General features: G+C 41.0%; 1 pseudogene; it reads right to left on the bottom strand.

Moving 5' to 3' along the window:
- LOC130744273 (uncharacterized) overlaps positions 1-14,116 on the bottom strand; it is a 79,617-nt pseudogene that overhangs the window by 51,523 nt on the left and 13,978 nt on the right.

Below are 14,116 nucleotides of genomic sequence, written 5' to 3'. Positions count from 1 at the left end.
CCAGCGAAAGTGGAGACTGTTTTGGCTTGGGAACAACCGAAGAAAGTGATCAGAAGTTTTGTGGGTTTAGCCGGATATTGTAGACGCTTCATTGAGGGATTTGCCAAGATTGTTGGACCTTTGACTCAACTGACGAGGAAGGATCAACCTTTTGCATGGACTGAGGCGTGTGAATCAAGTTTTCAGACACTGAAGGAACGTTTGACGACGTCACCTGTGCTTATTTTGCCACAACCGGAGGAACCTTATGAGGTCTACTGTGATGCTTCGCATCAAGGCTTGGGATGTGTACTGATGCAACATCGGAAAGTGGTGGCTTATGCTTCGAGACAGTTGAAGACTCACGAGAAGAACTACCCGACTCACGATTTGGAGTTAGCTGTCATTGTGTTTTCGCTTAAAATCTGGAGGCATTATCTCTATGGTTGTACTTTCACGATATTTAGCGATCACAAGAGTCTTAAATACTTGTTCGATCAGAAGGAGTTGAACATGAGGCAACGAAGATGGATGGAGTTTATCAAGGACTACGAGTTTACGCTGCAATATCACCCTGGGAAGGAAAATGTAGTTGCTGATGCTTTGAGTAGGAAGATGCATGTCTCATCAATAATGGTTAAAGAGCTGGAGTTACTGGAACAATTTCGAGATATGAGCTTAGGTGTGACACCGTCTGAGGGAAAGTTGAAGTTCGGAATGATCAGAATCGCCAGTGGACTGATGGAAGAGATTAGAGAGCAATAACTGAAAGATGCGTTTCTGCTAGAGAAGAGGAACTTAGTAATTTAAGGGAAAGACCCGGAATTCAAGATAGGAACTGACAATATCCTACGATGCAAGGGCAGAGTTTGTGTACCCAACAATCCAGAATTGAGAAGGCTAATCATGGACGAAGGACACAAGAGCAAATGGAGCATTCATCCTGGAATGACAAAGATGTATCAAGATTTGAAACTGAATTTTTGGTGGCCGGGAATGAAGAAACAAGTGGCCGAGTATGTAGCTGCATGTTTGACTTGTCAGAAGGCTAAGGTAGAGCATCAAAGACCTGCTGGTATGTTACAGAGTTTAGACGTGCCAGAATGGGAATGGGATAGCATATCCATGGATTTTGTGGTAGCTTTGCCAAGAACACAGAAGAGACACGATTCGATTTGGGTAATTGTGGACCGTTTGACCAAGTCAGCGCATTTTCTACCAGTGAGAACAACCTACAATGTGGAAAAGTTAGTTGAGATTTATGTGGCGGAGATTGTGAGACTACACGGAGTTCCGACGAGTATTGTGTCTGATCGGGATCCAAAGTTTACTTCGCACTTTTGGGGAGCTCTTCATGATGCGTTAGGAACCAAGCTGAGACTGAGTTCGGCGTATCATCCACAAACTGATGGACAAACGGAGAGAACTATTCATTCGCTAGAGGATCTACTACGTGCTTGTGTGTTAGATAACAGAGGAAGCAGGGATGATCTTCTGCCATTGATCGAATTTACATACAACAATAGTTTTCATGCGAGCATTGGGATGGCACCGTATGAAGCTTTGTATGGTCGAAAGTGTAGGACACCGTTGTGTTGGTATCAAGATGGGGAGAGTTTGTTGATTGGGCCAGAATTGCTACAACAGACGAATGAGAAGGTTAAGCAGATCAGAGAAAAGATGAGAGCTTCACAGAGCAGACAGAAGAGTTATGCTGATCAGAGACGCAGAACCCTAGAGTTTGAAGAAGGCGACCATGTGTTTTTACGAGTTACTCAGACTACGGGAGTTGGACGAGCTATTAAGTCAAGGAAGCTCACGCCAAAATTTATTGGACCTTATCAAATCACTCGACGTGTTGGACCAGTTGCGTATCAGATTGCAGTACCACCGTTTCTTTCCAACATTCACGATGTATTTCATGTGTCGCAGTTGAGGAAGTACATTCCAGACCCGATTCATGTAATCGAGCCAGACAACGTTGAACTGAAGGAGGATTTGACCTTTGAGGCACCGCCAGTGAGTATTGGGGATAGAAGAGTGAAACAGCTGAGAGGGAAGCAGATTGCATTAGTGAAAGTGATATGGAACAATGATACGGGAGACGCTACATGGGAATTGGAAGACAAGATCAAGGAATTGTATCCCGGACTTTTCGCAGAACTCTGAGTTTCGAGGACAAAACTTTCTTATTGGAGGGGAGTAGTGTAAGACCTGGATTTACAGAGCAAGTTTAATTTCCGACTCACGCGTAGAATCAGTGTAAGCGTGACAGGAGTTCGCTGTTCGAGAAAGATTAATGAAGATGAAAGTTCAGGAATTGCTTGAGGAATGTTTCATAGTTGTTTTAGAAGTTAGTGCGAGTCGTCTGCACACCTGCCTTATGGCGAGAGTGTCCAAAATAGGCTAATTTCGCTTTTAAAGCAACGTTTAAATGAGATTTCAAATCCTTGGGAAAATAAGAAGTTCTCTTTATTATTCCTTCGACCAGTGTTTCATTTCGGAACCCTGGACTGTACGCACGATAGTATTCACTTCTCGGAAGTCCGACGACACTAATTTCTTTGCTTCGAAACTCTAAATTCAATCACTGAATGAAGACTTTTTCTATACGGAGCTTTTAACAAAGTTTCCGTTCGCGTTGCCAGATTTGTTTCGATGTTTCCAATCTTTCTTCAGAACGAAGTTTTGTCGTCTGACCTTCACAGCAAAAAGTAGTTTTTCGGGACAGATTAACTTACACTGCTTTTGGGATTTTGGAGATCGTTTTTCCCTAATTATAGAGATTTGTTTTGAGTTCTGGAATTCTGTCGCCAGAATCTCGCTTAGAATTCATCGATGAACGTGCTGCAAAAATCGGAATCGCGAAATTTTCATTTTCCCGCGATTTCACCTTCCTATAGATAGTAAAAAAATCAAAATATCTCCCATTATTCCCATTGTTGGCCGCGAGTTGAGGAGAGAAAGGGGGAGAGGAGATTTTCGCCGAAACTTGACCAATCTTCGCATAGTTCGTTCCTACTTCAAGGTATCGAGGTAACTAGCTTGATTCTTACCTCTGATCATTCTTTTCGTCGCGTTTCTTAAGCTGTTTCTGTGCTCAAAGTTTCGAGCTTTTCGTAAAACTATCCGTTTTTCTTGATTTTTCGCTTGAGGTATCTTCTGTACGTGCCCAAGAGCCTAGAACACTCGCCGTTATTCGTCGATTTCGATCGAGTTGTCCAAGATTTGAAAAACTGTGTAAAAACCCTTTCTGTGCAAATTTCAAAACTTTAATGTCGAAAATTCGTAATTTCAAAACTTTAATGTCGAAAATTCGTAATCTGACTTCGTGCCTTTAGGATTAGTTGCTACAAATGTCGTTAGGAACATCGCTGTCAAATTTGTTTTCCGAAGTGTTAACTTTGAGGTTTTGAGCTTTTATTTTGGACCAAAACGCCCCTAAATAGCCGTATTTCGATCCGATCGTCCGAAAATTTTTCCGACAGTTTCTCTGCCTTAGTTTTACCCTAAAACTACCTTGTAAATAGATTAGATCGAAGAAAAAGAGCCGGAGCTCTTTTCTCTTTATGGGCGAGAGCTTAGGCAGGGGGGGGAGTTTTTCATTTTTGAAAACTTGTCTTTTCGTACCCGATTGTTGTATTCTGAAGCTTCGATGCTTTGTCTATCGTTAATTAGCTGTTTTTTGATCGAGCTAATCGATTTTGTTTGGATTTCTGCTTTGTTTTCTCCGAGGTTCAGTTGAAGGAACTTTGGATTTCTTAGAGCAATTGTGTGAAGGAAACCTAGACCACGAGACTGGAGCAACTCGAGGTTAGGGCAACTTACCTACTAGCTAAGATTGCATGATAGGCATCGATAAATTTGACTTATGCTTTACTTTGATATTGATTATAATGATGAACTAATGTTATGATGTTTTCCATAACTTATGGTATTGAGATGTTATTGAATTGTGCGTTTTGACGCGACTTCGGAGCGAAGAATCACTGAACTGATTCCTTTTGATTTTTTGGGTTGGATGAACAACCCTAGGCAAGTCCAAACTCAAGGTTTGAGACTTAGCTATCGTTTATATACGTAGACCTTCCCCGGGGGTTACATTTGGTGGGTTTTTGGAAAACATAGAATGAATAGAATTTCGAAAACTAAAGACCTTAGAGAACTTAGTCTTCAAAGAGTTAAACTCATAACCTGACTAATTAAATTCGAAACGTTTTCATTAACGAATGAACCATAGGGAACCTAAAGGGGAAAATGATTGCGAAAGACGGGGAAAAGTCGTCAAGTCTTGAAGTTACTGGGAATTGGGGAAAGCCACTGAGGTGAGCTACGGTGATGATTGAAAGTCACCGAGTACTCTAGTACTCTTGTTGTTGGAGTTGTGTTGTATTGACCGACACTAAACTCTTGGGTTTTGAAATTGGGTTTTAAGCTAAACACTTGTGTTGTGAGGACGATTCGATGTTTGGCTAACCATATTGCATCATGCATCATTCGGTGAAGAACGGGAATGCTTCACCAATAGTGAGGAACGGGAATGCTTCACGATGGTTGGGGAATTGCCTTCATCGAAGAACACAAAGATGTATCTTCGGCATAGTGGGCTGATCCGACTATGCATGGGTTTGTAAGTGACCCCCGAGCGGAAATGGTAAAACACTGGGCCGGTGTTAGGACTGACTCGATGGTGCCCATCCCAAAAAACTATCCGGATCATATTGAATTGCATTTCATGCATACATTCACCCTGATTGGAATTGTGTGCTGTTTGCTTTACTAAATTATTGTTAGAGCCGATAACATGCTAGGAATATATATATATATATATATATATATATATATATATATATCCCCCAATCACATGTTGTTTGTATATCTACTCTATTCCGTGAGTTGACCCTAGCGCCTTGGCTTTGGTTTCATGTTTGTGTTTGGGCGGTCGGCCTGCTGCCAGATGTCGATGGCGGATTGGGTTTCGATGGTCTCTCCCTCGGGGGGGATCAGGTTTGAGGGGATTGACCAACATGCCCCCACCGCTTGGGTGATCGATCTTGTGGGTCATCGGGCGACGTACCGGGGAAGGGTCATGGAGGACCGGACTGACGAGCGTGGACGTCTGACGAAGGGAGTTTTACGACGCATGGAGCTGAGCTTCAACTTGCCAACTTCAGTTCGCTGTGGACTCGGTACTGGGAGGGTAGGTTTAGGCAGGCACCATATTTTGTGTAGAGCTCTGATTCGTTTTGCTTTTGGGACAGGGTAGGTTCCCGACGCATGACTTTTTGTGTGGTTCTCTTACTGAGGGATCACATTGAGTCAGTCGGACTGTAGGGGTCTTTGCTTAGGCCATTTTGAGGCCGACTTTCTCCTAGTGGATTGTACTTATAACTTTCTCACTCACATTTCTGGATCTGTATATATTTGCCTACGAGCACACTACTTTGGAGTCACTGCGAGTGCGCGTGACGTGGGAGCGCAGCTGAGGCTGTACATGTCTATATATGTTGTACATCGGTTAGTTTAGTTTGCTGGGTCATGTCTTTATATTTTCTATCGCTTTTATTTTAAGGAATCAAACGAATAAAAATACCTGTTTTCCGCGTAAAGTTTATTTTTGAGTTACTAAAGTGACACCTGGAAATCGGGGTGTTACACGAGACGTTATTGTTTTATGGCTTAAATATTTTGGAGGTCCCTCTAAAATAGGGATCCTTTGGTTAAGGCCCCTACAATTTTTTTTGGGTGGAATATGCCCTTAATGTGAAAATAATATATAGTGATAAACCCTTGTCGTGAGGTTCCGTTTAATTTCTGATGATTCTGCAAACGGCGCTGACGTGGATTATATTTTGTGAAAATTATTCAATTAAAGAGGGTGTCACGTAAGTAAATTAGGGTTGAAAAAATAAAAATAAAATAAAAATCCAAAGTAAAAATATAATCCACGTCAACATCACAAATTTACTTGGTTTTTTACTTTGGATTTTTATATTTTATATTTTTTCAACCCTAATTTACTTACATGGCACCCTAATCATTTTCACAAAATATAATCCACGTCAACATCATTTGTAGAATCATCAAAAATTAAACGGAACCTCACGGCAGGGGCTTATCACTATATATTATTTTCACATTAGGGGCTTATTCCACCCAAAAAAATTTGTAGGGGCCTTAACCAAATGACCACTATATATTGTTTTATTATATTGTTGGTTTTGTTGAGATCTGAGTTAATTTATGTTGCTAGTTTATTTATCATGCTAGGTAATTAAAATTTGAATAGCATGCTTTTCTCTTTTATATGAGGTAATTGTATAGAGTTAACCCTTTCTGCTTGCTACTTGTTGTTTGGGCGCTTAACACTATTAGGCGATGGAGAATCTTCGATGGAGCTTAACCTTTGTGCGAGTGGAGATGAGGACTTGAAGAACTGTGGAAGACTTGAAGAATAAAGTCGGGTGTATGGCTAGAGCCTTGGGTTAGAGAGCTTACCGTTATTGGTTTAAGCTTGCATAATAATTTTAGAAATTCATATTTGGGGTTTCGGGTACTCGCCTTGTTCAAGGCTTGATGTAAATCTATTTGTAGCTGGGAGTTTGCATGACATGTTTTGGAAACACTTTGAAAAGAAAAAAGTATATTAGCTTTTATGAATCCAATTTGGAAATCATTGCATATTTACTTTATCAGGTTACTATGGTGACCCCCAAAAGTCGGGGCGTTACAACCACCATTGTCTGACAACGAAGATCCCTCTGAGGAGGAGCCTGTCGGTGGAGCATCGTCTGGATCGAGCTCTCCCGCCGCCGCTAACCGTTCCGATGTCGCTTCTTCTTCTAGGCTTGTTGAGCCTGACGATGATTGTGACAATGCTACCACTATTCGCTTTAGGTCATCTGCTTCCTCCCGTGGCTATTGCGTGGTACCGTTGGTCCACGTGATGGAGGGGGATGTGATCATCAGAGTGGTGGATGCAGAGACAGGGGTGTTTAGGTCAGTGTCTCGGTTTAAGAGGAGGGAGATCATTTATGTGGACAACGAGCTGATCATTCTGGACTCTGACTCTAACGAGGACGAGGACTATGCCAAGGAGGAGGAGGAGGAGTGTTGAGACACGCTCTCTTGGGTAGTTAGAGTAGGAGTATATGTCGTAGCTCTGATGGTCATTTCTCATTTTGGGACAGGGTAGGTTTCCGACTTATAGCTTTTTGTTTGATTCTCTTTCATGAGGATCATATAGAGTTGGTTGGGCTTGTTCTATCCAAGAACATAGAGATGAGGTACGGTACCCATAGTGAAAGGATCGTGATGTGAGAATCTAGAGAGAGTTTAGAGCGTAACCGCTTAGAGAGGGAGAGTAACTGAATTTCAAGCTTTTATTTCTCAAATGAGCTAAGAGTCTCTTACAATTGGTAACCGTCCCCTATTTATAGATTTGGGGGTTGGGCTTGGCACCCCTAATTTCTCTTAATGGGCCAGTTGGGCCTCCTGGGAGAAGGCCCAATTTCCTGGCTTGCACGTTGCCCCAGGTTGGCGCGCCTGGGTCCCTCGCCCAGTCCAGGGCTTAGGAGGTCTTGCTGAGGCCGTTTTGAGGCTGGCTTACTTTCTTTGGAGGACTGTACTATCACACTTTGTCACAGATTATGGTTTGTACCTATTAGCTTGCGAGCATCACTTTCAAACTACTTTTCCGTCACTAGAGGTTACTCGTGACGTTGACTTTTTATTTACAACGGGGGGCTGTATATATATTTGTATATTAGTTTATGTTCATCGCTTTGGGTTGAGTCTTTATTTCGACAAGTCTTTTATTTAAAACAAAACGCAAAAAAAAATATATGTTTTTCCGCTTTATTTTATTTTTGAGTTACTAAAGTGACTCCCCAAAATTGGGGTGTTACATAAGTAATGCAAAGAGCTAATAGTTTACTATTTCTGTGACATTCCTGAATGATAAATAATCGTACTATGAACGTGCGTCTCCGTCACATGCTAAATTAAAATATATGAATTTGTTTTAAAATATATGCAATATATTTTTAAATTAAAAAATAAAAAATAAATAAAATAATCTAAATTATATGAATTTGTTTTAAAATATATGAAATATATTTTTAAATTAAAAAATGTAATAAATAAATAGTAAAAACCCTAAATTAATAATATTTTAAATTTCAGATTTTAATTTTGAATCCTACCAAAAAAAGAATTCTGAAATTTCAATTTGAAATTTGAACTACTACGAATTTTATTTAATTGCATGCGAAATATCCGTATAAGAAATAACAACACTGTTTAATTTCACCTGCAAATGTTCGTCTGCGCTTCTACTTTCTTCGTGTGCGCTTTCTTTTGGAGTTCAAGAGTCTATGTGAGATTATATTACTCTCCCTGCAATTTTGTGCTTCTCCTCTGCTTGAAATCCTCCCTGTTTTCTCTAGCCCCTGTCTTCCTCTGATTCTAAATCACGCATGTGCGGTTCACTGCTTCAGGTCATCACTCCCACTTTTGGAGTCCCTAAATTAATTTTGGGAAGCCTTCCGTCGTGCTACCTTAGGCGGGTCTCCAAGAATTTACGACCAGACTATTTTGAAGACAAGTACTTCGAGACCCACTCCACTCCACTTCACATAGATGTTGCATGGATATATCAGAACACTCCATCTCGATCTACGAGAGCGGTTGCATGAATATATCATAATTTGTGCGCGAGCATATCTCATCCCAATTTCTTCACTAATTTCGTACATCTCTTTCTGTTTTTTTATTTTTAAATTTGGAAACCCTGCTATTGAATCTGACTGAGTAGCAATTACAATGCATTGTCTCTCCATTCTGGATGAGGTGAAAGCGCTGGTGGCGACAAGAGCTGCTTGATTCTGCTGTGAGGGATCCTCTCATGCACAAGCACTTCCATAAGTAATGAGACATGCGAGCACGAGCACTTCCAGCAACATTGATATCTTCTACGTACTATGTCAAATGTTGAGATAAGTAGATTTACACTCAATATGTGATAAGGGGTATAAATATATATGTTGATATATATATATATATATATATATATATATATATATATAAAAATAATACTCTAATGTTATTGGCTCTAACAATGCTTCAATAAATCAAATAGCACACAATTTCAGTCAGAGTGAATGTATGCGTGAAATGCAATCAATATGATCCAGATAATTGTGACGCGTTCCCGTTCGCCACTAGTGAAGCATTCCCGTTCTTCACAATGGATGAAGCATTCCCGTTCTTCATCCTTGACGAAGCATTCCCGTTCTTCGTCAAATGATGCATTGGTGAAGCATTCCCGTTCCTCACCATCGATGAAGCATTCCCGTTCCTCATCGAATAATGCATCGGTGAAGCATTCCCGTTCTTCACCAAATGATGCATGATGCAATATGGTTAGCCAAACATCGAATCGTCCTCACAACACAAGTGTTTAGCTCAATACCCATTCTCAAAAACCCAAGAGTTAGTGTCGGTCAATACAACACAACTCGATGTTAGTGTCGGTCAATACAACACAACTCCAAAACAAAACCCAATATCAAAACTCAGAGTTAGTGTCGGTCAATACAACACAACTCGAATAACAAGAGTACTAGAGTACTCGGTGACTTTCAATCATCACCGTAGCTCACCTCAGTGGCTTTCCCCGATTCCCAGTAACTCTCCAAAACCCACAACATAAGTCGACTTTTCCCCGTCTTTCGCAATTATTTTCCCCTTTAGGTTCCCTATGGTTCATTCAATAATGAAAACGTTTTAAATTGAATTAGTCAGGTTATGAGTTTAATTCTTTGAAAACTAAGTTCTCTAGGGTCTTTAGTTTTCGAAATTCTATTCATTCTAAGTTTTCCAAAAACCCACCAAAAGAAGTTTTCCCGGGGAAAGTCTAAGAATACGAACAAATGGCTAAGTCTCAAACCCCAAGTTTGAACTTGCCTAGGGTTGTTCATCCAACCCGAAATATCAAATAACACCAGTTCAATGAATCCCCACTCCGAAGTCGCGTCAAAACGCACAATTCAATATCATCTCAACATCATCAGTTAGGGAAAACATCATAACATCAGTTCATCAACATAATCAACATCATAGTAAAGCATAAGTCGAATTTATCGACGCCTATCATGCAGTCATAGCTAATAGTAAGTTGCCCTAACCTCGAGCTGCTCCAGTGTCGTGGTTAAAATATCCTTCACACGATTGCTCTGAAATATCCAAAGTCCCTTCAACTGAACCTCGGAGAAAACAAAGCAGAAATCCAACCAAAATCGATTAGCTCGATCACAATACAGCTAATTAACGATAGACAAAGCATTAAAGCTTCAGAATACAATAATCGGATACGAAAAGACAAGTTTTCGAAAACGAAAAACTCCCCCCCCCCCTTGGAATAGCTCTCGGCCATAAAGGAAAAAGAGCTCCGGCTCTTTTTCTTCGATCTAATCTGTTTACAAGGTAGTTTTAGGGTAAAACTAAGGCAAAGAAACTGTCGGAAAATTTTTCGGACAATCGGATCGAAATACGGCTGTTCAGTGGCGTTTTGGTCCAAAATAAATTCTTCTCCCTCTTTCTCTCCTTGCTCGCGGCCTTGATGGAAGAAATGGGTAAGATATTTTGAATTTTTAACTATTTATAGGAAGGTGAAATCGCGGGAAAATGAAAATTTCGCGATTCCGATTTTTGCAGCACATTCACCGATGAATTCTAAGAGAGATTCTGGCGACAGAATTCCAGAACTCAAAACAAATCTCTGACATTTGGGAAAAACGATATCTAAAATCCCAAAAGCGGTGTAAGTTAATCTGTCCCGAAAAACTACTTTTTGCTGTGATGGTCAGACGACAATACTTTGTTCTGGAGAAAGATTGGAAACGTCGAAACAAATCTGGCAACGCAGACAGAAACTTCGTTAAAAGTCCCGAATAGAAAAAGTCTTCATCCAGCGCTTGAATTTAGGGTTTTGAAGCAAAGAAATTAGCGTCGTCGGACTTCCGAAAAGTGAATACTATCGTGCGTACAGTCCAGACTTCCGAAATGAAACACTGTTCGAAGGAAAAATAAAGAGAACCTTTAAATTTTCCAAGAACTTGAAATCTCACTTAATACGTTGCTCTAAGAGCGAAATTAGCCTATTCTGGACACTCTCGCCATAAGGCAGGTGTGCAGACGACTCGCACTAATTCCTAAAACGACTACGCAACATTCCTCAAGCAATTCCTGAACTTTCTTCTTCATTAATCTTTCTCAAACATCAAACTCCTGTCACGCTTACACTGATTCTACGCGTGAGTCGGAAACAAACTTGTTCTGTAAATCCAGGTCTTACATTCGGCGCGAGGATGATCAGCTAGGCGCGTCTCGCGAAGATTGAAGGGTTAAAAACAAAGAAGCATATTCTTGTTCTCCATTTCGGGAGTTTGTTGGCCAAAGCGCCTAAAATAGTAAAAACAAAGACACGTTATTGTTCTCCATCTCGGGAGTTTGTTGACTATCACGTCTAATTGCAAAATACAAAAATTGTATCCAGCAATTTCAATCACACTGAATTGCCGCGAGAGCTAGGTGGGAAAAATTCCCTGAAGGTGGTGATCCCAACACGACCTTGATGTCTGGGGATCGCTCTGGAAAAGTCGACGCAGCTCGCCGTCACTCGTTGGCGATGTGTGCGGATAAGCTTCTTATCCTAAAAACCTCCCCGAAATATGGGCGAGCGAACCTAACTAGGCATAAGTCTAGGTAAACCTATATGGCCATTGGGTCCCTTGCAGCAATAAGTCCTCGACAAGACAAAACTGGCGAGGCCGCACCTGCTCTTACGGGAAATATGGTGTGGACAAAGCATCGGTTCAAAAACTGAGCAAAAGTCCTAGTTAAACAAGGCACACCATCAATGTCGTCAGACGTAATTCAGGAACAAAGGAACTATGAGGGGTGTGAGAGAGAAAAACTCTAAAAAGCGCTAAAACAAGCGTAAAACATAAAGAAGTAAAGCTGAATCGATTAACTTGAACGTAAAAACAAACAAAAAGTTTAAACGAAGTAAAGAGGTACTAAGCGTTACAATAACTCGAAATAGGTTAACATTATATTTTTTTCTCTTATTCCACAGTGTCTCCAAGGTCAACACAAGCAACTTTCGGCGAATCTTCTGGACCCACCAGTCCGGTGGGGGTAACCTTCTTGAAAGCCCCCAGGAGGTCAAGGTTAATAGTAGGATGGAGGTGCTTGACTTGAGCCTTGGCAATTAGGAAGCCGCGGATACGCTCATTAGCCGCCACGTGAGCAACCTCCTTCCTTATCTGCTTCTCCAAGGCGATGGCCTGGGCATCCTTCTCAGCCAAGAGTTTGCATTTTGATTCCAAATCCGACCGGGCCTCAACAAGTATCTTACCTTTGTCCGCCAGTCTTTTGCGTAAATCAGCAATCTCCTTGTCCTTAGCAGCAAGGGTTTCCTCCTGAGAAGCAATAAAGACTCAACCCATTCGCGATTAACAGCGACTAATATCCAATATAAATACAACCCTTGCTGCAACTAAAAACATCGTCACGAGCGTCCTCAAGAGACGGAAAGTAACGTCAAGTAACTAAAGGTATTGCCCAACGGCAAACAAGTGCGACCCATAGTTAGAGTCATAAGTTTTATAAATACAGTCCTCCAAGAAAGTAAGTCAACCCAAAACGGCCTCCAAAAGACTCCCTACGTCCGACAAACTCCCTGTGATCCTCATGGAAGGGAACCACACAAAAAGCTAATAGTCGGGGACCTACCCTGCCCCAAAATAAGAAATGAAAATCAGAGCTATGACAACGAAACCCGATTTACTACACCCCTAACATCAACCCTCATCCGATCCTGTGTGAAGTCCGGGTCCACGTCGACGGCTCAGTAGTAGTCATTTCGCTCCGGGTCTTCCCCGAACGACGAAGCATCACGAAACATCTGTCAACGGCATCTGACAAAAAGGGCATACATAGCCCCCCAAACACAGGTAGCACGCGCAAGGGTCAACTTACGGAATATAGTATAAAGAATACAAGACAACAGGTAAAGTATAAGGGGGTATATATATATATGTTGTATATATATATATACACATATAAGTTCTGCATTGTCTACCCTAAGGTATATACATAGCATGTTATCACATCTCTAATACAATTCAATTATCAAAACACTTAACGATGTTTATCAACATCAAATCATCAAAACACATAACGATGTTTATCAACATCAAATCATCAAGATCTCAACAAATATAGTTAGAATGCATGATATGCCAATGCAACGTCAATTCAAAAGGTTCCGGAAGAAGTAGGCTGGGCACGATCGATTCGGTCCTAACACTGGCATTGTGTCGACCATAACCCTCGAGTGTCACTTACAACCTTGACATAGCCGGATCAGTCCTAACCCTGTGGGTCAACTTTTCCCTCCGCTATGCCTGACATCAACAGGTAGATCCTAACCATATGGTCGATCATATCCCCCATCGAATGCCCGAGTTACCCGAAGGCATATACTGTACCCGAAGGCATATACTGTACCCGAAGGCATATACTGTACCCGAAGGCATATACTGTACCCGAAGGCATATACTGTACCTGAAGGTATATACTGTACCCGAAGGCATATACTGTACCCGAAGGCATATACTGTGGTCATAGACCAAAACTTGCTTAATCAGCAAAAGTGTTAGAGTTTATTGGTTCTACTGTACCCTAAGGTAAATGTCGATTCTGCGACAAAAGAAAGATAACTATAAAAAGAGTGCAATCACTCATGATAACTTCTCGAGTCATCCGACTCATCTAATTCGATGGTCAAAACGGCTCAGCGAGCGAAGAATAACAATGTACTTGGAAACTTATAGTTCCCTGACTTATCCTTTAGATAGTCAAATAAATAAACTGCTCATTGTAACACCCCGATTTCCAGGTGTCACTTTAGTAACCAAAAATAAACTTTACGCAGGAAAACAGGTAATTTTTTTTCGATTGATCCCTTTTAATCAAAGCAATATAAAATAACAACATAACCCAACCACTAAATAATCAATGTACATCAAATATAGACATGTACAGCCTCAGTTGCACTTCCACGTCACGC

This window comes from Lotus japonicus, chromosome 3 (genome assembly GCF_012489685.1).
Source record: "Lotus japonicus ecotype B-129 chromosome 3, LjGifu_v1.2".
Lineage (NCBI taxonomy): Eukaryota > Viridiplantae > Streptophyta > Magnoliopsida > Fabales > Fabaceae > Lotus > Lotus japonicus.
This window is presented reverse-complemented; position numbering and strand designations above follow the sequence as displayed.